Raw genomic sequence first — 17,813 nt, forward strand, 5'->3', positions numbered from 1 at the left:
GGTCTTTGATGTTTACAAAAACACGTTATTGAATGTAAGATTCGAAATTGTGTTTAATGGAAGACTAAAAGGTACTTGATGTTAACAAAACTCGGTGGACCGAAGATTCCAAATGATATCGGAACAACTCTTAAATGGCCTTTGACGTTTTAAAACAAGTATGTTAAATTCATTAAAGACAACATAGTTTTTGCTATTTACAAAACACTTGATGAAGGTGCAAAATGATCTTTGAAGAAAACATGTGTAGGGTCTTTGAGAACACTTTGTCTTTCAAAAGGCGAACAATTGGTGAGTAAATTGTCTGATGAGAGCAAAAACACCTCCGCTATATTGATTTAAGATTGCAAATTGTGTTTAATGTTCCTGAAAGCTCACATATTTGGTTCATTGAAGGCTAAAGGGTCTTTGATGTTACGTTTGAAAAACTCTAAATGGTCCATTCAATACAATTTTTTCACTCCAACAAATAAATTCGCAGGTTCATGTTTTTTTTTGTTTTCCTAAATAAAGCACTGGTGTGGCCCCAACCTGTTTGCTTTCTGCTCACCATGTATACCACCACCCTCCATTCCAGCAGTTCCACTAACCTTGTCGTTGGTCAATTTTTAATGGTTTGCTTTACTTCGCGAAAAATAAAACTCACCTCATTCATCCTGACATGATTTATATGTCACGTGTCACATACAATTTGTTTGCAGACGATTGTTGAACCCGTTTTAGCCTCTTAAGCAGCATGGCTGGCGCATGTTAGGTTCATTGAAGCCTACATTGTCGTTGATGTTTAAACAATAAACGGGTTCACGGCACTGAATAACAATTCACGAATAGCCAAGCACGGGAAGACGAAGGCTTTTCTGTATAGCCGAAGACACGAGACAGTTGGCGTTTGATCTCAGTGGGTTTTTTTTTTCCCCCGACGGGCAAGCTTAAAGCTCCGCTAACCTTGGCCCGGAGGGTCACGCCCTCTCGTCCTGGCTGCGATCGTGTAGCGGGGGGGGGATCAGCCAGACTTGAACTGGATACACTTCACTGAAAAAAAACCACACGCGGGTGTTCTATTTTTGGCTTTTTCTATAGTGGAATTAAGATGAATGGCACTCGATGTGTGTGAGTGAAGATGGCGAGCCGCTGGATGAACAGGATAAGATGTCTGGGTCATAACCTGCTCAATACTGCATGAGAATGGAACACTCTGTCACTGCCAAGAGCTTACGCGCCGCGTGTTGACAAGGTCGCGTGGAAGACAAGGAGGCGCGGAGAAGAGAAAGAAAACATAGCACACGCAGCAACAACAACAACAAAAAAGGAAAGCAAGCCAAACGGAATGTTTTCAGCAGCAGGCCGGAGGAGGAGGCTTTGACGGCGGATGCGAACGCGCGCGCCGGCCTTCGCAGGAATTATTTATGTGCTGAGGCAGGCATTGTTGGGCCGCTCTTTGTAAACGCCGCCTTTCAACATTTCGCCGTCTCCTTTCGGTCTCTGAAGCCAAGAGGCGCTCCTGAGTGACATTTAGCTGAGGCGGGCCAAAGAGCAGGAAACCCGACCCAGCGCCGGGCGGAAAACACTCCCGCTTTTTCGCACCTCTGCCTCCATTAGCCGTTGGGGGCTCTGGGGGGTGCGGGGTTGGGGGTCTCTGAGGAGGCGGCCTTTTGCCTTTTCACTGAGCACCTGCCTGAGGTGTAAAATGCACATGTAAGTACGTTGGCCCCATTATTGCAGGTACAACTCCATTAGGTACAATTCTGAGAAATAGTGAGACCAAATAAACAAATTAAAAAAATACGTTATAAGCCTCCCCCTTGCTTTAAACATATTTAAACGTGCTTTTCAAAGTATTTCACAACGTTTTTTTAGGCTTGAATGCCGTGACATCCGCATGATAGTATAAGTGAATACTATTCATCCTTTTTCATACCAAAACTACAAAAAACAAAAATCGCAACACACACAAAGAGAGGAATTTCAGTTGGGGACCTTCTTTTATCTCTTCTTCTTGCTGTTTATTGCATCACATCTCTTCCAGTAGACTCAGTGCTGCCGAGCATGTTGTGGCACAGTGTGGTACTACACTCAAGACAGGCAAACTCTTAATTCTTGTTTGCCTGTATATACTGTAAAACAACAAAAACAATATGCAACAAACTATCAATCACAATATAGCAGGAGGTTCACTTTGGTTATTTAGTTTTCATCACAGTTTTATGAATTATTTCTTACTTTGCCTAACATAGGAAATCCCAGCAGCCAAATGTACTTGTTGAGCAAAGTGTACTCTAATCACACATAGCAATATTGGCCACTGGTATGTCATGTGAGACTGTCTCCTCACACCAGCGTGTTGCTTATTTTCAACGAGGTGACTATGGAGGCCGTCTGGTCCGTGGGTGCGACTTGCTGGCCGGCACCCGAGGGGCAACGGCCCGGCCGGGCTGGCTTGCCCGCTATCCAGCCTACGCAAAACACGGAAAAGGACGGACGGCCGCGAGTCAGGGAATTTGGGTTCGTGCACAAGACTGTGACGGAAGGCGGGATGTTTGCGGCTGAGGTCAAGATGAGCTCACTTTTTTTTTTTTTATCGATTAAATGGACGACATCACGGTTAGGACAAATAATTTTACCCACAGGAAATGATGGATATAGAAATCATTTGTTCCAGGGTCAAATTGTCGCTGCCGTAAAAACCTTCATCAGCTACATGTGCACTCTTCTGGATTTTTAATGAAAGTTAAAGTGTAAAAAAATAAAAATAAAACTAATAGTGGGCCCTCCCCTGCATGTTCTTTTCTCAATATTTTCACAAATGTTAATTATTTTTGTAATCTTTTCTATTTTAGATGAAAAGGTAACATGACCACAACCACAAAACAGGTGAACTATGACCTTCGCAATGCAAGCCCGAGGGCACTAAGATGTCAATTTCAGCAGACAGCAGAGGGCAGTCTAGGACAAAATGGCACCCCCGTGACATTGATGAAAACGAATGGATCAATCTGATGAATTCTTATTCAATGAACTCAATAAAAATCAGAACTCCGTGTTTAGCCTCACGGGGACACATCGGACCAAAGTTATTATTGTAAACAAAAACTAGCAAAATAACTACAGTTAAAATGGGAAAAACATTTTGGTTAACGGAATAAAATACAAACTGCTTGCTCTTTTTCCCCAATAGCCTTTCGTTCAAAAACTAAAACTAACACTAAAACTAATTTAAAGGCCGCATTTTTGAACAAATAAAAGGTAAGAAACCTGTTTTAAAAACAAATTTAAAAAATGGAATTTACAAAAGTATGAATGAAATTAAAAAGTAGCTACAATGAAAAATCCCAAACTAGTATAAGAACATTTTTGCCACAATTGCCCCTGGATGTCATCCGCTTTTTCTCAGCATTCACTTTCTTACAAAGCTTGACTAGATGAAATAAATGTGGCAATAAATGTGGCAAAATACCAGAAAATTGGGAAACGCGGACACAAAACTCAACGGATACTTGCCTGTCCTTTCACTGGCAAGTGCGCAATCGTGAAGCGATGGCGGCCGGATGTTGTGACTTGCCACTTGTAAGACGCCGCTGCTTTTTCACGATGACGGGAAGAGCCTCAGAAGACAGGAAAAGCCTGTGAGCGAACACAGATTGGCAGATAAACATAATCAAAAGCTCCCGGACACTCCTGTGGGAAATTTAGCATCTCTAATCCGCCTGATTGTGTGCGATGTGCGGTCTGGAAGCGCCGAGGAGGAGGAGGAGGAGGAGGAAACGACTCAGCAGAATCGATCCCTTGGAGGTGAGGTCACCGGGTCGTGGGAGCTGACCTTTAACCCGCCGCCTCCACCTCGTTTGGGTTCATGACGGCCAGGCATGTTGCGATTGTCTGCGAAAACCACGCGAGTCCGCTTGACAACCTTTTCTGTCGGTCCCCTTTCTCATAATGTCAAAGTTGACTTCCTTGTGATTTCTATGAGAACCCGGTAAGATGTTCACTTTGGAGCGATCTCAACAAAAAAAAGTGTAACCCCACTTGACAACAATTTTGATAAAACCCTTCCAAGTACATTTTCTGACGACTCATTTTTGACAAAAACCTTGCAATGTTCATCTTGTGACAATTTCAACCAGAACCTTGAAACTCCGCCCACTTTCTCACAATAGCGGTAATCATCATCATCATCATAAAAACAATGCTAATGATAATAATAATGTCATAAGTTGACGTCGTAGTGATTTTGATAAAAAACTTCAAACTCCGCCATGTGACGTTTTTTTTTTAAAAAAACTCACTTAAAGGATCTTTGTTACTCTTGACTGCCACCTCTGGCCCAATGTGTAACTGCAGCATCTATGTCAGGCTCATTCGTGGTGCGCGTGGGAGTACGTGCACGATCTTAAAGTGCACGTACTCCGCTACTCGGCGGGGGCCGCTGATCTGAATATCGGACTATTGAGCCCATACATGCCTGTGCAAGCCATTTAATGTCACAGTGAGGCCATCTTGCTCCTCCCATCTAGCGAGCACACGACACTGTATAAACTATACGGTATACGTACAGATGAAACACATACAGCTCGTAGGCAGTTCGTATAAGGCTGTGGGCGGTAAACGATTTAAAACATCCTAAATCATGCAGTTTCTACTAAGAAGTGTCTCAAATGCTCTCCAATTTGGATCATGTAAATGCATAGGATAGTTTGGCGAGAAACGTTTCTTGGGAGGAGCAATATGGCGACCTCGCGACTTCAAAAGTCTTGGCCTAGCGGCGACCCAGTTATAAATTCAGATCAGTGGCGGGGACGCGCATGACATCATCCTCCACCACTTCACCCCTCCCCCCTCCCCTCCCCTCCCCAAAGAAACGGTGGCGTGTGCGGGTTCACACACTCGACTATAAAGGGAAGATCAAAGCTGATAGGTGAAGTCAGAGTAAAGGGCAGTCAGGGCTCTTCGTACTCGTCTGGGCATTGGTGGAGCACGCGTGATGTCGAAAAAGCTTTAATTGACCGTTTTAAACGGGACGTTGCACCTTTAAATCCACTTTGGATGAAATACTTGCAAGTCTGACTTGTTTTGTTGTCTTTGTGACAATTTTGACTAAAAAGTTCACTTTCTGATAATTTCATAAAAAAAACAACAAAAGGGGAAAAAAAACTTGTAAATTGACGTCACGCTGATTTTAATGGAAACATCATCCGTCCACCAATTTTGATTAAAAAAAATCATCCAAATCCACTTTTTGACACTTTTGATGAAAACCTGCTAAGTCTACTTTATGAAAACCTTGGAAGTTCGCTTTGTGCTGATCCAAAAACTCTTGCGACGCCACTTTTGTATGAAAACCTTGCTCGTCTGCAACCTCACCATTTGAATAAAAATCTCGTCGCTTGACGGACTCCATGACGGTTTTGATGACAACTTGCAAATCCACTTCATTAGAATTTGGCTCAAATCCACTTTACGACGACGAAGACGGCCAACGAGCTTGGATAACGACTATTCCGACTCGGAGCAGATGGCTGATGAAGGTATATTTTCACAGAACGGCGTCCAACTGATGTACTGTGCGCAGGTGAAAAGCGCCTGAATTAGCCACGGAACGACAGCGAATTATGCTGATTCCCATGTAAAGCATCCCAAAGATGAATCTGCACTCGGGTGCAAAAGGAGGACACGGACGGGCGGCGGCGCGGAGAAAACAAGCAAACAACTGCGCTCATTATCTCGCCACATGCATCCAGAAAACCCGCAAAAGAAGAGAAGATAAAAGTGGGAAAAGGCAGCGGAAGCAGAAGCTGTAGCAGGAAGCTGCGTGTCGAACCGTGCGCCGACGCTGATGGAGGTTTTCATCACAGTAACCTAGTTAGCGCCGTTGACCGCAAACGAGAGCAGCCGGCCCCGCACGCCAAGCGCACTCGCGTATATTACGCTTGCTTTTAATTGGCCACCAGACAAAATGGCCAATGAAACGCACGCGCACAAAAGAGCAGGAGGGAATCCGGCAGATGCGACTTCATCTCTTTGTCGTTCCCGCGACTAGTCGCCTGCGAAGTCGGCATCGGAGTGACTTTTGGAAAGGAGCTCGGTTCAACGGCAAAAAGGAGGACATTTCGGAGAGAAAAAAAAAATGCAAGTTCACTTTATGACAATTTTGACAAATCACGGTTGGCGTTATACTGGGGGGTTATTCTTGGGGGGGTTATTATAGTTTGGGAATTTTTATTATAATTAGTTTTTATTTTATGTTTGAGTTTTGCTTTTGTTAATTTAGTTCTCTGTTAGTTTTTATTAGTTTTAGTTATTTCAAAAATGCTTAGTTTTAGTATTAGCTTTTTTTTTTTTTTTTTTTTTTAATGTATCGCTTGTGTGCAATATTTAATAAACAACTCATTGGTAAAATGAAAAAACAACAACACACTTCTTACCTAGTGCTGTTTCAGATGAATTAAATGAAAAAGCAGGCAAAGCGAGACATTGGAGCCAAAAGTCAAACACGCAAAATTGTCGCCTGGTAGTGATGTCATCTGAAGATACTTTTCTATTGGCTGCTGCTGTGATGTCACTTTTGTGCGACGCACTTTCAAAGATCCTTATTGCAGTAAATATCATAATAGTTATACTTAAATCACATTTAAAGTCAACCCCAAAAGCTCATGTATTAAATTAATCACCGAGATGAAAGCTAAGGACATTTGCACAAAAATTATAGTTAGTTTTAGTTTGTTTTGTAAATGTAAAATGTAGTTTCAGTTCGTTTTTGTTTTTTACAAAAATGTTTTCAGAATTTTAGTTAACTAAAATAACTCCTTCGTGCCCAAGAGAGTTAATGCAGTGCTGGAAAATAAAACTGTTCACACAAAACATTGAAATTTGGGGCATTTTCACCCATGGGTGTGCTCACTTTTGCTTTGCTTTGAGGGAACAATACGGGTAAATTGACACAGTTACATAAGCTGTATACTGACAACTTCTGACAACTGTGACAAAGTGTTTTCTCCTGCAAATATCTAATAAAATATATGCAGAAATGTGAGGAGTCGACGTTCTCACTTTAGTGAGATGCTCTACAAGTCCTACAAGAAAATGTTGATGAAAATCACATAAGTCCACTTTATGGCAATTTTGACCAAACTTGCGTTTTCTGATACATATCTTGTAAAGTCGATCATTTTGTAGTTAAACCCGTATAAGTCCACTTAATGACATTTGTTATCATTCAGATTCAGAAAAACATTTTCATCCCCGCAGGGCAATTATGGATAATATGTGTACTTTAAAACAATTTGGACAAATCATTTGAAAGAATCGAGAAGACAATTTGGATGAAACCTCGCTAAGCACAATGTGAGGCTAAGAGCAAATTTCACAGCAGTTGCGGTTGACGGCGCCTTCACAGACCAGCGTTGCGCTGCCGGCGTCTCGCTGCGAGGGCCGAAATGCCATCTTTGGCACTAAAGCGCCGCAGAAGTAGCTCGCCTGTCAGCCCGGCGCAGTTCACAGGCCAAGCGGCCGCTCTTTGATCTGCAGCCTCCTAATGAGCTTTCCAGACCAGAACCCGAGATGAGAGGACGGACGCTTTCAAACGCAACCTTCATTCTGGGGCGAAAAAAAAAAAGAAAAAAAAAGAGAGCTGGAAGCAGGCCTAAGATGTTGTCCTGACCAACATTAGTATTCCCTAAAGTCTTCCCATCTGCATTCGTAAAAGCCGACCGGCCGACCGCAAGGTCACTTTCATCATGACGAGTCCGCCGGGACCTTCCGATGCGACACCGAAGCCCCCCCCAACCACTCCCCCATCGCCACTGTAAACAGATTAATAATGTCAATAATTCCCTTTGTAGCCCCGCCCAGCCTACGGGAGGCTGCGCTGCTTGGGATTTGTCGGGAAGAATTATAAGTGGCAAGAAAAGCACCGGTGGGGCCAGCGCCGTTCCTGGGGAGGACGAGTTGTTAAACTGTGTGCTTGCGTACAGTACATTGGCTTAAAAAAAATAAAAAATAAAAAAAATAAAAATCCCCCGGGCGTGAGAACACAGTGTTGCAGTGTGCAATCAAAAAGAATATTTAATGTCTCGTCCGCATTCAGCGGGCGTCCTTTTGCTGCCTGGTGACAGCCACACATTACCTACATTACGTTCATTAGCACGTTCCCGCGCTTCCTTACACGAGTGCATGAGATGACATTTTTCACTGACATAATGCAAATAAAGAAATAAAATCTTAATAAAACACAAATGTAAAAAGTACCATAGGCGACTACCTAGTTGGCCTATGCCCAGGGACGGCCGGGTCTGACTTAAAAAAAAGCAAAATTGCAATTCCACTTTGCAAAATGCTTGATGTTAGTTTTGATGAATAACTTGCGAGTGCACACAACGATCGTTTTAAAGAAAATCTCAATGATGTTGAAAATCGTTTTAATCAACACCTTCATTTTGCAAATTTGACAGCTGTCAGATTTTCTTTGCTGCATCATAAGCAGGAAACTATGTTCAAGTAATTTGAGGAGCTTTATTAAGAGCGAATATTCAGGATTCTAAATGGTCGCTCAAAAAACACATTTTGGCTCACAACACAAAGAATGTCTGGGTCACGTGACCGCGGTTCCAAAATCATGTAAAAAAAAAAAAAAACTACAACTCTATACGTCTCATCACTTGCTGGCTATTTATGGACAAATAAAAGACGAGTGAAGTTCCACTGGCTTCTCCTGATGATGAAAAAAAAAAATGGAGGCGTCAGTCATGTTTGGACGTGCGAGCGCATAATGACGGGCGAGCGGCGGTGCGACATCAAAGCGCGCCTGGCAGACGGACGCGCACGGCCAGACTTGCATGTTAAAAGCTCATTTCTCATGAAATCCAAAATAAAACTCAAGCACACCAAAGGAATCACACCGCCGTCTTCATCGTCATCATCATCATCATCATCTTCATCCACTCTGCATCGGAATTTCCACCTGAAGACATACTTGGAAATCCATCGTTTTTTTTCTTGATTTTTGAAATTCTTCAAACGGCTCAAAGTCGGTCAGGTGGGGAGCTTTTTTTTTTTATCATTAGAGGCGCATGCATTTTAACGACAGCGGCTCGACTTTCCCGCCTCAAATGAGAGCAGTCGCTCGTTTCGCCAAACGCAGGCGCGCCCCCCCAGGCTAATTCAGAAAGAAAGAAAAATCCACAAAGGTCACGCAAGTAACTGGTGGGAGAAAGTAAGCATACTCTAAACACTATAAGTTCACTGTATGATTAAAAAAAAAAATGCTTGAAGTTATTTTGACGAAAATGATTTAGGTTCACTTTATGGTGATTTTGATGAAAACCTTGCAAGTCCACTTTCTGACCATTTTGATTGTCTAAGGGAAAACCAAAGGGCAAGTCAAGTCAAAAATGTTCTATACATTTGGCCCCACTATGGTTTAAACACGCTCTTCGTGTAATAAGCAAAATCCATCCGGCGGCCATTTTGTTACTTACTGTGGTCGTCACAGTGGGTTCCGCTTGCGAACGTCACATGACCAAACACAGAAAAACAGCTTGTCTAATAGTGCCAATAAAGAAACCTTACCTAATCCTAACCCCTGACCCAAACCCCCACCATAATCCAAATAAAAGCCCAAATCCTGAACTATAACAACCCATCCCCCACCTAATTTAGAAGATTATGCTTGACCATTAAAATAAAACATGGTTAAATTGTTGTACCATAAGACAACATTTAAAGTACATCTACGTAGACCCCCCTTTTTTTTTTTGGTGGAATCATATGTTGGCGTGGCAGCCATATTGGATGTGGTAAAGTGAAGCAAACACCATCACCATTAAAAACATAATTAGCAGATTTTGTGCTAATGCTACGGCCACATCCAATATGGTGGACACGCTGACATATTGCAGTCTACGTAAACATTTCTATACAAATTAAGAGATTGCATTTTTTGGGTTTGCCGCATGCAGAAAAATGAAGTCAACCCGATGTGTTTATTTTTCCTGAATTTGAAATGTTTTTGTCGCATACCCCCAAAAAAAGCAGAGAATAAAATAGAAATGTTTTTCATTTTAGATGTTGCATTTCTGTTTTGTAAATGGGCTCATTTGAAAATAATAAAAAAAAAACTAACAATAGTGAGAGTGTGACCAGGAACTTTTTTGGGCCATATTTCTGATGAGACAAAACAATCTTTTTTAAGTTTACGTGACCAAAAATGCTTCCTTGTGCATTTGCTAAACATTTGCGTGTGTGTGTGTGTTTACATGTATGCAAATTTGATCAAATAAATAAAACAGAATTTCTCTCTTGAGGGTCAATTAAAAGATTCTTCTTCCTTTTCGGCCTGAACGTGAATGTGCATTCAGCGAGGAAGAGGAGGAGGAGGAGGAAGGAGGAGCGAGATGTCCACAAAGAGCTGCACTTTCTCATGAACTCGCTCTCTCTCTCTCTCTCTCGCTCGCTCGCTCGCTCTCTTTCTCGGCTGTCCACTCGCAGCTGAATAGCTGATTAAGCACGCATTGATTAGCGAAGGCTCATTAGCATCCTGTTTGCGTTGACCCCGCGTGCGCGCACGCACGCGCGCACGCACACACACACTGCAGGCAGTGGAGCGCCGATGGATTAACAAGCACAATATTTCTGCCCGGGACAGGAAATCACTGAACACTTGTCAAGAAAGGGGAAATCGATAGGATGCACATCATTGACCAGCACGCACTCTTTCCCCTCCCGAAAGGCTCGTTGACCAATCAAAATTTCCCCCAAATGCGAAAGAGAAAAGTAACGTTTCTGGCAATAAATATGGAACAAGTGCAATGTGTGTACATAAAGCAATTGCGAGGTTGGTGCGTAGCGTTTGCTGAGGGTGGGAAAATATTTTATATTCGCTTGGTCTCTCCCCATATGCTTCATCCGCATGGAAAAAAGACATAAATAAAACACATAAACTTATGATAACAACCTTTTAACGCATTCCTTAGCACTTGTTCTCACTCAAAGTAGCGCTTTGGTGCCACCTTGTTGCCAGGAAGCTTACGTTGAAGTGAGTTGAAGTGCATCATTTAGACCAAAGTGGTGCTTTGCCGCCATCTTGTTGCTAACGACGTTTAAAGGAGTTGAGGAACTTAATTTGGAAAAAAAAGTGTTTAGCTACCATCTTGTTGCCAGTGAACTACTCCGACTCATATGCACTTTGTGAGGCCGATTTTTGGCAGAAAAAAAAATACAGATTACCGATTAATCTGATGATTATTAAAATATATATATATATATAGCTTCTTGGGGGCAGTGTGGTGCCGTGCATTCATGGCTTACACACTTAAGTGAGTACAGAAGAAAGTTGCGATTGAATTCTATTTAAAAAAAAAATCGTTTTTCATGCATTGGGAAGAATTTGTGCCTCGTGTTATCTCACCTGAGGGTTTGTGTTCCCACAAGATTTGCGAGTGAATATTTGTTATTTGAAGGAAAAACACTCCCCAAGTGGATGCTAACTTCCTGTTAGCATTTGAATGAGATCCCCCCCCTTCACTTTTAGCATTAGCGCTAGGCTAGCGATGTTTTAAAAATGAATTATATTTTGTATTTAAATATACAGTGGATATCATTCTTATTGCCATGTTTAGTTTTACTGGTAACTCCAACTGGGATGTTATTAAACAGCTTAAAGGACGCTTGGGGGACCACAGAGTAACCACAATAACATACGCTACACACTTGCTAGTTGCTAATGCTACGCAAACAAAATGGTGCATTCAGGGTACCTTCACGGTGTCGGAAACTTTGGTTATCTTCGATAACGTTTTAAGGGGAAAATAATCAGCCATTTGGCCAAAGAAGGGTGATAATCGGCCGGTTATAATCGTCAGCCGATTAATCGGTCGGGCCCTATATTAAAGTTAATTGAGGAAATTCATTTAGGGGAAAAAAAGTGTTTTGACGTCATCCTGTCGTGAACAAACGCTCAAGTGAGTTGATTCATTTAGACCAAAGTAGCGCTTTGCCGCCATCTTGTTGCCAAGCGACTGCATTGAAGTTAGTAGAGTAACATTCTTTAGAAAAGAAATGCTTTGCCGCCATCTTGTCACCAGCATACTGTTAAAGTGAGTCGAGGTGCATCATTTAGACCAAAGAAGTGCTTTGCCGCCGTACAGTTGCCAAGAAACAACGTTGAAATAAATTGAGGGGCTTTGTTTCGACCAAAGTAGTGCTTTGCTGCCATCTTCTTGCTAAGGAACTACGTTGAAGTCAGTTGAGGAATTTCCTTTTAAAAAGGTGCTTTGCCGCCATCTTGTGGCCAAACCAACACACACACACACACACACACACACACACACACACACAGGTGACCTCACAGGGAGGCCGCTTAATGGAGTGCTGTTCAGTCCAAGGGATGATGTAAGATTAGAAAGCAAAAAAAATAATCCATTTGGAAGACACTCGAATGTGTGTGCGTGTGTGTGTGTGTGTGTGCGTGGACGTCCAATTGAGACACATTTTTGTTAAAATAAGCGGCAGAAGCAAATAAACGTGTTGCTGATTTCGCCATCGGCCATCTGTTGCTGGAAGAGTCACACAGAGAGAGAGAGAGAGAAAATGGAAGGGGCGGCCAGTAAAACACTTTTTTTTTTTTTTTCATGCAACTGCCGGCAGCGTTTGGTTGGGACTGAACATTCGTCGAATGTATCGCTTACGAAAAAGATGACAAATGTGTAAGAAAAAAATAAAAGCAACACAATACAACAATGTCATTCGCATGCTCGTTTTGACACACTTTGGAGCAAAAACACAAACTCACACAATAGCATACATACAATACGCAAGCCTCAGCACTCTCCCGCGTGCGACCCACTAGGCCAACGTGCTGCCGTAAGTAAACAAAAGCAACAAAACGATGCAACTGTTTTTCTTCTTTCTTTTTTCCAAAACTTTCTTATTATGGCAAGCTTTGTGGAGTGTGACAAATAACCCGGCGATCCAACAACGGCATATTAAGGCATTAATATTTCACGTCTAACGTTCCGCTAACAGCATGTGGAGCCCGCTCTTCCTCCTCCTCCTCCTCCTCCTCCTCCTCCTCCTGTGCGTGATGTGTTGAAGGTTTGAAAAACAGTTTTTCAAAGACTTGGCTTCTCCCACACGCTTTCAGCACATTGACATTCATGTAGCAGCCTTCCTTCGTTCCCCTCCTCCATTTTTTACTGTCACGTGACATCACATCCTGCTTGCTAGAAGCGCTTTCATTGTCACTCTCGGTAAAGCGAGCACCAAAATAGGTATCGGCCCGGGCCGAGTATAAGCGACGATATTTCGGCCTTTTTACGAACTTGAAGACCGATAAAGCTTGTATAATTTTGAACACGTTCAGACAATTTTTCCCGGTCCACGAAGATCATTTGAAATCGAACCATAAACGAAAACCCGAAATTCGCTACGTTCGCACGCTTTGGTTGCCCAGTGAGAGACAGCAAACTTTTCATTGATGTATTCATTTAAATTTCCACAGAAGATGTTGATACTGAGAACTCCCTACACTTTTTTTTTTAAAATAAAATTTAAAGTTTTATTAAAATGAAAGAAATTATGTTAACATTTTTTTTTTTTGCAGTCGAAAACTGTAGGGAGATATTAACTTAGTTTTTACATTTAGTTTAACACACGGTGATGACCCGGGGAAGCTCCCTGCAATTTTTAATAATTTCCCCCCCCAATTTTTTTTTTTTAATATATAAAGAAAAAGAAGATTTCATTTTCTTTATATATTTAAAAGGAAAAGGAAAAACCTTTTATAGATTGTTTTAACAAACATGCTTAATGGCATTTCAGCAAAGTAAAATTTTGAAAACGTCGACGCAAATGTTTCCTCTTTTACTGCAAATGAATATCGTCTTGAAATATTCGCCATCGGCCTCTTTGACTACTAATAATTGGCATCGGGATCGGCCCTGAAAAAAACATATCGGTCTACCACTACCCAAAAATGTAAACACTACATTTTATTATTTTGTTAATTGAAAGTGAGTTAGCTTAATGCTAACATACAAAAGAAAAAAATGAGTATAAAATGGTCCATTGTAGTGCATAAAAAAGTCATAAAATCAAAATGGGCCAAAATAGGACTCCAACATAACGTCAAATTAGCGCCGACCATTTGAACACAACAATTATCGGAAACCTTCAAACAGCTGCTATGTAAAAGATTTACAGTTTGTAAAAGCGAAAAAAAAAAAAAAATACATCGATCTATGAGAATGTGCCATATGGGGGTCACGCATGATGAAACGATTTGCGTGAGAGGTGTCGCCGCTGGCAGCGCCGGCTAAAAAAACACGCGTCGCGGACCTTCTGCCCGCATGCTGTCTACCTGCTCGCCCTCACCAGGTGGCGCCGTCAGATGCGCCGATGACTTGTATGTGGCGGCCATTAGCGGGTACAGCATGTGTGCGTGCCACATTGCGTGGAAATGACACAAACTGTTGAGTAACCCAAAAAAACGCGTCAGCTGGCGCCGGCCAAGCTGGCGCCGGCCAAGCTGGCGGGCGGGCGGGCTAAATTTGTTCAGGAGGCGTCGGCGCAATTGCCAGCCAACGGCAAAGTGTATGTTGCGTGACGTCTACGTATGCGTGTGCATGTGTGTGCGTGGCCGAGACGTTGCGAACAGATGGGCGGGGGAAGCGGACTCCTGTGCCTGAGGAATACTGCGGCGCCGAGGATGCGAGCGCCGCCCACGTCCCACCCTGGGCCTCCGGTTACCCGCTACAGCGCATGGAGCCCGTCCAGCCCCCGGCGGCCCGCCGAGGACCGGCCCCCCGCGCCATCTGTCTCCCAGGATTGACGACTTCAGCCTCCATTACCCCCCCCCCCCCCCCGCGCAAAAATTTGGCGCTACCAATTGTACACGAGGAGGAGGATGGCGGGAATATTGGCGGGATGATTCACGTGGGTGACGGGGGGGGGGGGGGGGGGGAGTTAAACGTAAGGCCCGCCAAGATGGAGGCGATGTGGTGGCTACGAATACGACTGATGGGAATTTTTTTTCTTAGTTTGCTTTTTGTGGAACCTTTTGGAGTCAATAATTGATGTCACATTTTTGGAAGTGAGAACAAATGGAAAGGAATCCATCTTGAAAGAAGTTCAAATGTGTCTTGAACGCATCCCACCGCCATCAATGGCGCTTCGCTCTATTTGTCTTTTCCTTCATCTCACACAACACAATAATTGCGATTTTGACTTTGGCCCATTTACACGGCAGCCCCCGAGTCGCCTCACCGAAGTCCCACAATGCCCTGCGTCGTCTGGGGAGATAATGAGGCTGCCGCCATGACACCATGCTGGGTGGGAAGGTCGCTTTGGGTGTCGTAAGGACCGATAATGAGGAACAAACTGGCGCGGGGCTTGCGGTGGGTGTGGAGGAGGGCAGTGTTGGCGGAGGTGGGCGGGCACCGGTTTGTAGGCGAGCGCAGCGGGGGGGACGGGGGGGGGGGCTTGGGGCGTTGACATGAAGAGGAGGAAGACGAGGGAACAAAGATCCGGACCTCAAATGAGAGATTCGCTTCACGGCAACTTCAAGACGACTGCTGGACGGGAGCGCTAACGAGTCGCTAGTTGCTAGCGGGCTGGTTAAGCGGCAGGCAAACAATGACGTCATCCCTTTGGGCTCCTCCATTGAAGGCCCTGTTAGCATGCTAAGCTAGCCGCTCCCGGCGTTATTATAGCAATCAACTGCTCTCTTAGGAGTCGCCGCCGCACTTTTCTTCGCTTTTTCCATATCTTTAAACGAGGGTGTGTCAAAATGAGCGTGTTCATTTAAAGTTCCTTTAACGCCACTACTTTTTTTTTTAACGAGGAGCTTAATGAGCGCCCGTCACTGGGGGAATTCCAGTCGCAACGCAGCAGACACGTCGATATTTAGCAGCAATACATTTCATAATAATGCATATATTTGTGGAGACTCGGGTCAAGTTGTTTAAAAAATGTGCAGAAGTTACTATCAATCATGCCATCTAGTGGCAGAATAAATGACCTCAACACAAATCAATATCACGCTACAGTACATCTTTTTAATTTCAACTAAATTTTTTTTATGAATTATTATGAATTTATTATATCAATGGCTAAAAGATGCAGCCATATTTCTATTAGTTACATTTTTTTTCCCACTTTTATGTTAAAAAGCGTATGAAAACTTACGGAAAAAATATTTTATTGTACATTTAGAACAGATATAACATTTGTGATTAATCGTGAGTTAACTATTGAAGTTATGAGATTAATTACGATTAAAAAATGTAATCCCCTTACAACCCTGCTTTAAATTCTTCTTTGTTCTATTAAAGTAGCACTTTAGAAACTTTTCAACCTTCATAAAATATTTTCATAACTCTTCTGATGAAACATGGACTCAAAACGAGTTGATTGGTTCTTTTGCCATGGCTTGAGGAGGTCCGTATCAATTTTATTGGCACTAAACAACTTTGAGGAGGACGGTAGGAACACTGACACCCAAAAAACGACAAATGTGCCGGCTGCTTGATGGCCGACGTCACTTTCCCCTTTTCAGATTCGTTACAAAGACGGATATGAATATGAACGCGCTTGTCCTCATGAGAAATGTGGTCTTCCTTCAGGCACAACAGTACTGCTTTTGTCCATATGGCGACGCCATAATCAACATGAACTGAAAGTTCCTTAGTGTTGCTTTAAGTCTTGAAGGAGTTTTATATTTGATTTATTTAGAACGCCAAATCCTGACCCTTGACCTCGTACACCTGACCCTGATCGTAAACCGACTTCTTAACCCTGTTGTTAGCGTTGTTTGTATGGAAATTGCCAAAGGCTGGCGAATCACAGCCCAGTTTTGTTTTCATCCTTTTACCCGCCTAACGCGAGCTTCGTGATCGGAAGCGTTTCGGTTTTAAGCATTTTAAGCAATTGACAAAAGATCCCCAGCTGCCGTGTAAATCCTGCTTCTTTGTCCTCGTCTCTTCAGGCGGCGGCGTCCTTCGCGGAGACGATAAAGATTGATTAGTCGTCCTTTTTATAGATCAATGTCGATGCTATTTTGGTTATGCCTCTTTGGCGGGATGCGTCGCGATCAATGACGAGGCTCTTTTTTTTTTTTAAATATCTTAACTTCAGGCAGGATGATGGAAAAGAGCGGCCCAACGGCGCGTTCAAGGCTCCTCTGTCCGGGAACGGTGGACGATCGTTTGTCTGCCGGCAATTCCGCAACACATCACCGGCGGCAAGTATTGCCTTCGCCTTCTGCGCGTCTGACGGCAGCAACTCGCTGGTTTTCTGCGCGTCTGTTTTTGAAACGACGCCCCCCCCCCGCAGGAGGCCGCCAACTGGAGCGTGAAAGCGAGCGGTGGCGGCGGTCACGGCAGGTAGATGCCGCCTCAGCTCACCTGCTACCAAATCCCACCCGACAGACTGTGGTCGGAACTACCAAATACTTTGCTACTATTGAGTGTTTATTGTTAACAGCATTATCATTTATGACATTGCAAAAATATTAGTTTTTTTTCTGGAGGCTGGAACAGATTCGTGGCATTTTCGTTCATTTCAATGAGCAAATGTAAAGACGAAAAATGCAAGTATCTGTACTTTTGAAACCTTATCCAAGCCGAGTGGTTAGCAGGAGGGGGCGTGGCCAGGATCAGGACGACAACGCCAGATGGTCCCGCGGAGTCCATCTTTAAAAGGCCATCATATTGTTTCGATAAAAAGATAACGACGTCCATTTATGACACGAGCGTGAACCACAGCGGGTCGTTGCGCTTAATGAGCTGGAACCATCGCCGGCTCGTTAGTGCCTGCGTTGTGTTTAT

General features: G+C 43.3%; 1 long non-coding RNA gene across 2 annotated transcripts in view; it reads right to left on the reverse strand.

Annotated features, from left to right (window-relative positions):
• Positions 1-1,612: 1,612 nt before the first annotated feature.
• The window catches only part of LOC144063708 (uncharacterized), a 131,363-nt gene continuing 115,162 nt past the window's right edge, over positions 1,613-17,813 (reverse strand). Inside the window, exons 5-7 of one of the 2 annotated variants that reach the window (XR_013296627.1) lie at positions 3,499-3,621; positions 1,978-2,114; positions 1,613-1,671 (exon numbers count right to left, since the gene is read on the reverse strand). This is a non-coding gene — a long non-coding RNA (uncharacterized LOC144063708). Of the gene's footprint in view, positions 1,672-1,977; positions 2,115-2,140; positions 2,454-3,498; positions 3,622-17,813 lie in introns of those variants that run through there. The other variant, XR_013296626.1, reaches the window with a different exon arrangement.

This window comes from Vanacampus margaritifer, chromosome 14 (assembly GCF_051991255.1).
Source record: "Vanacampus margaritifer isolate UIUO_Vmar chromosome 14, RoL_Vmar_1.0, whole genome shotgun sequence".
NCBI lineage: Eukaryota > Metazoa > Chordata > Actinopteri > Syngnathiformes > Syngnathidae > Vanacampus > Vanacampus margaritifer.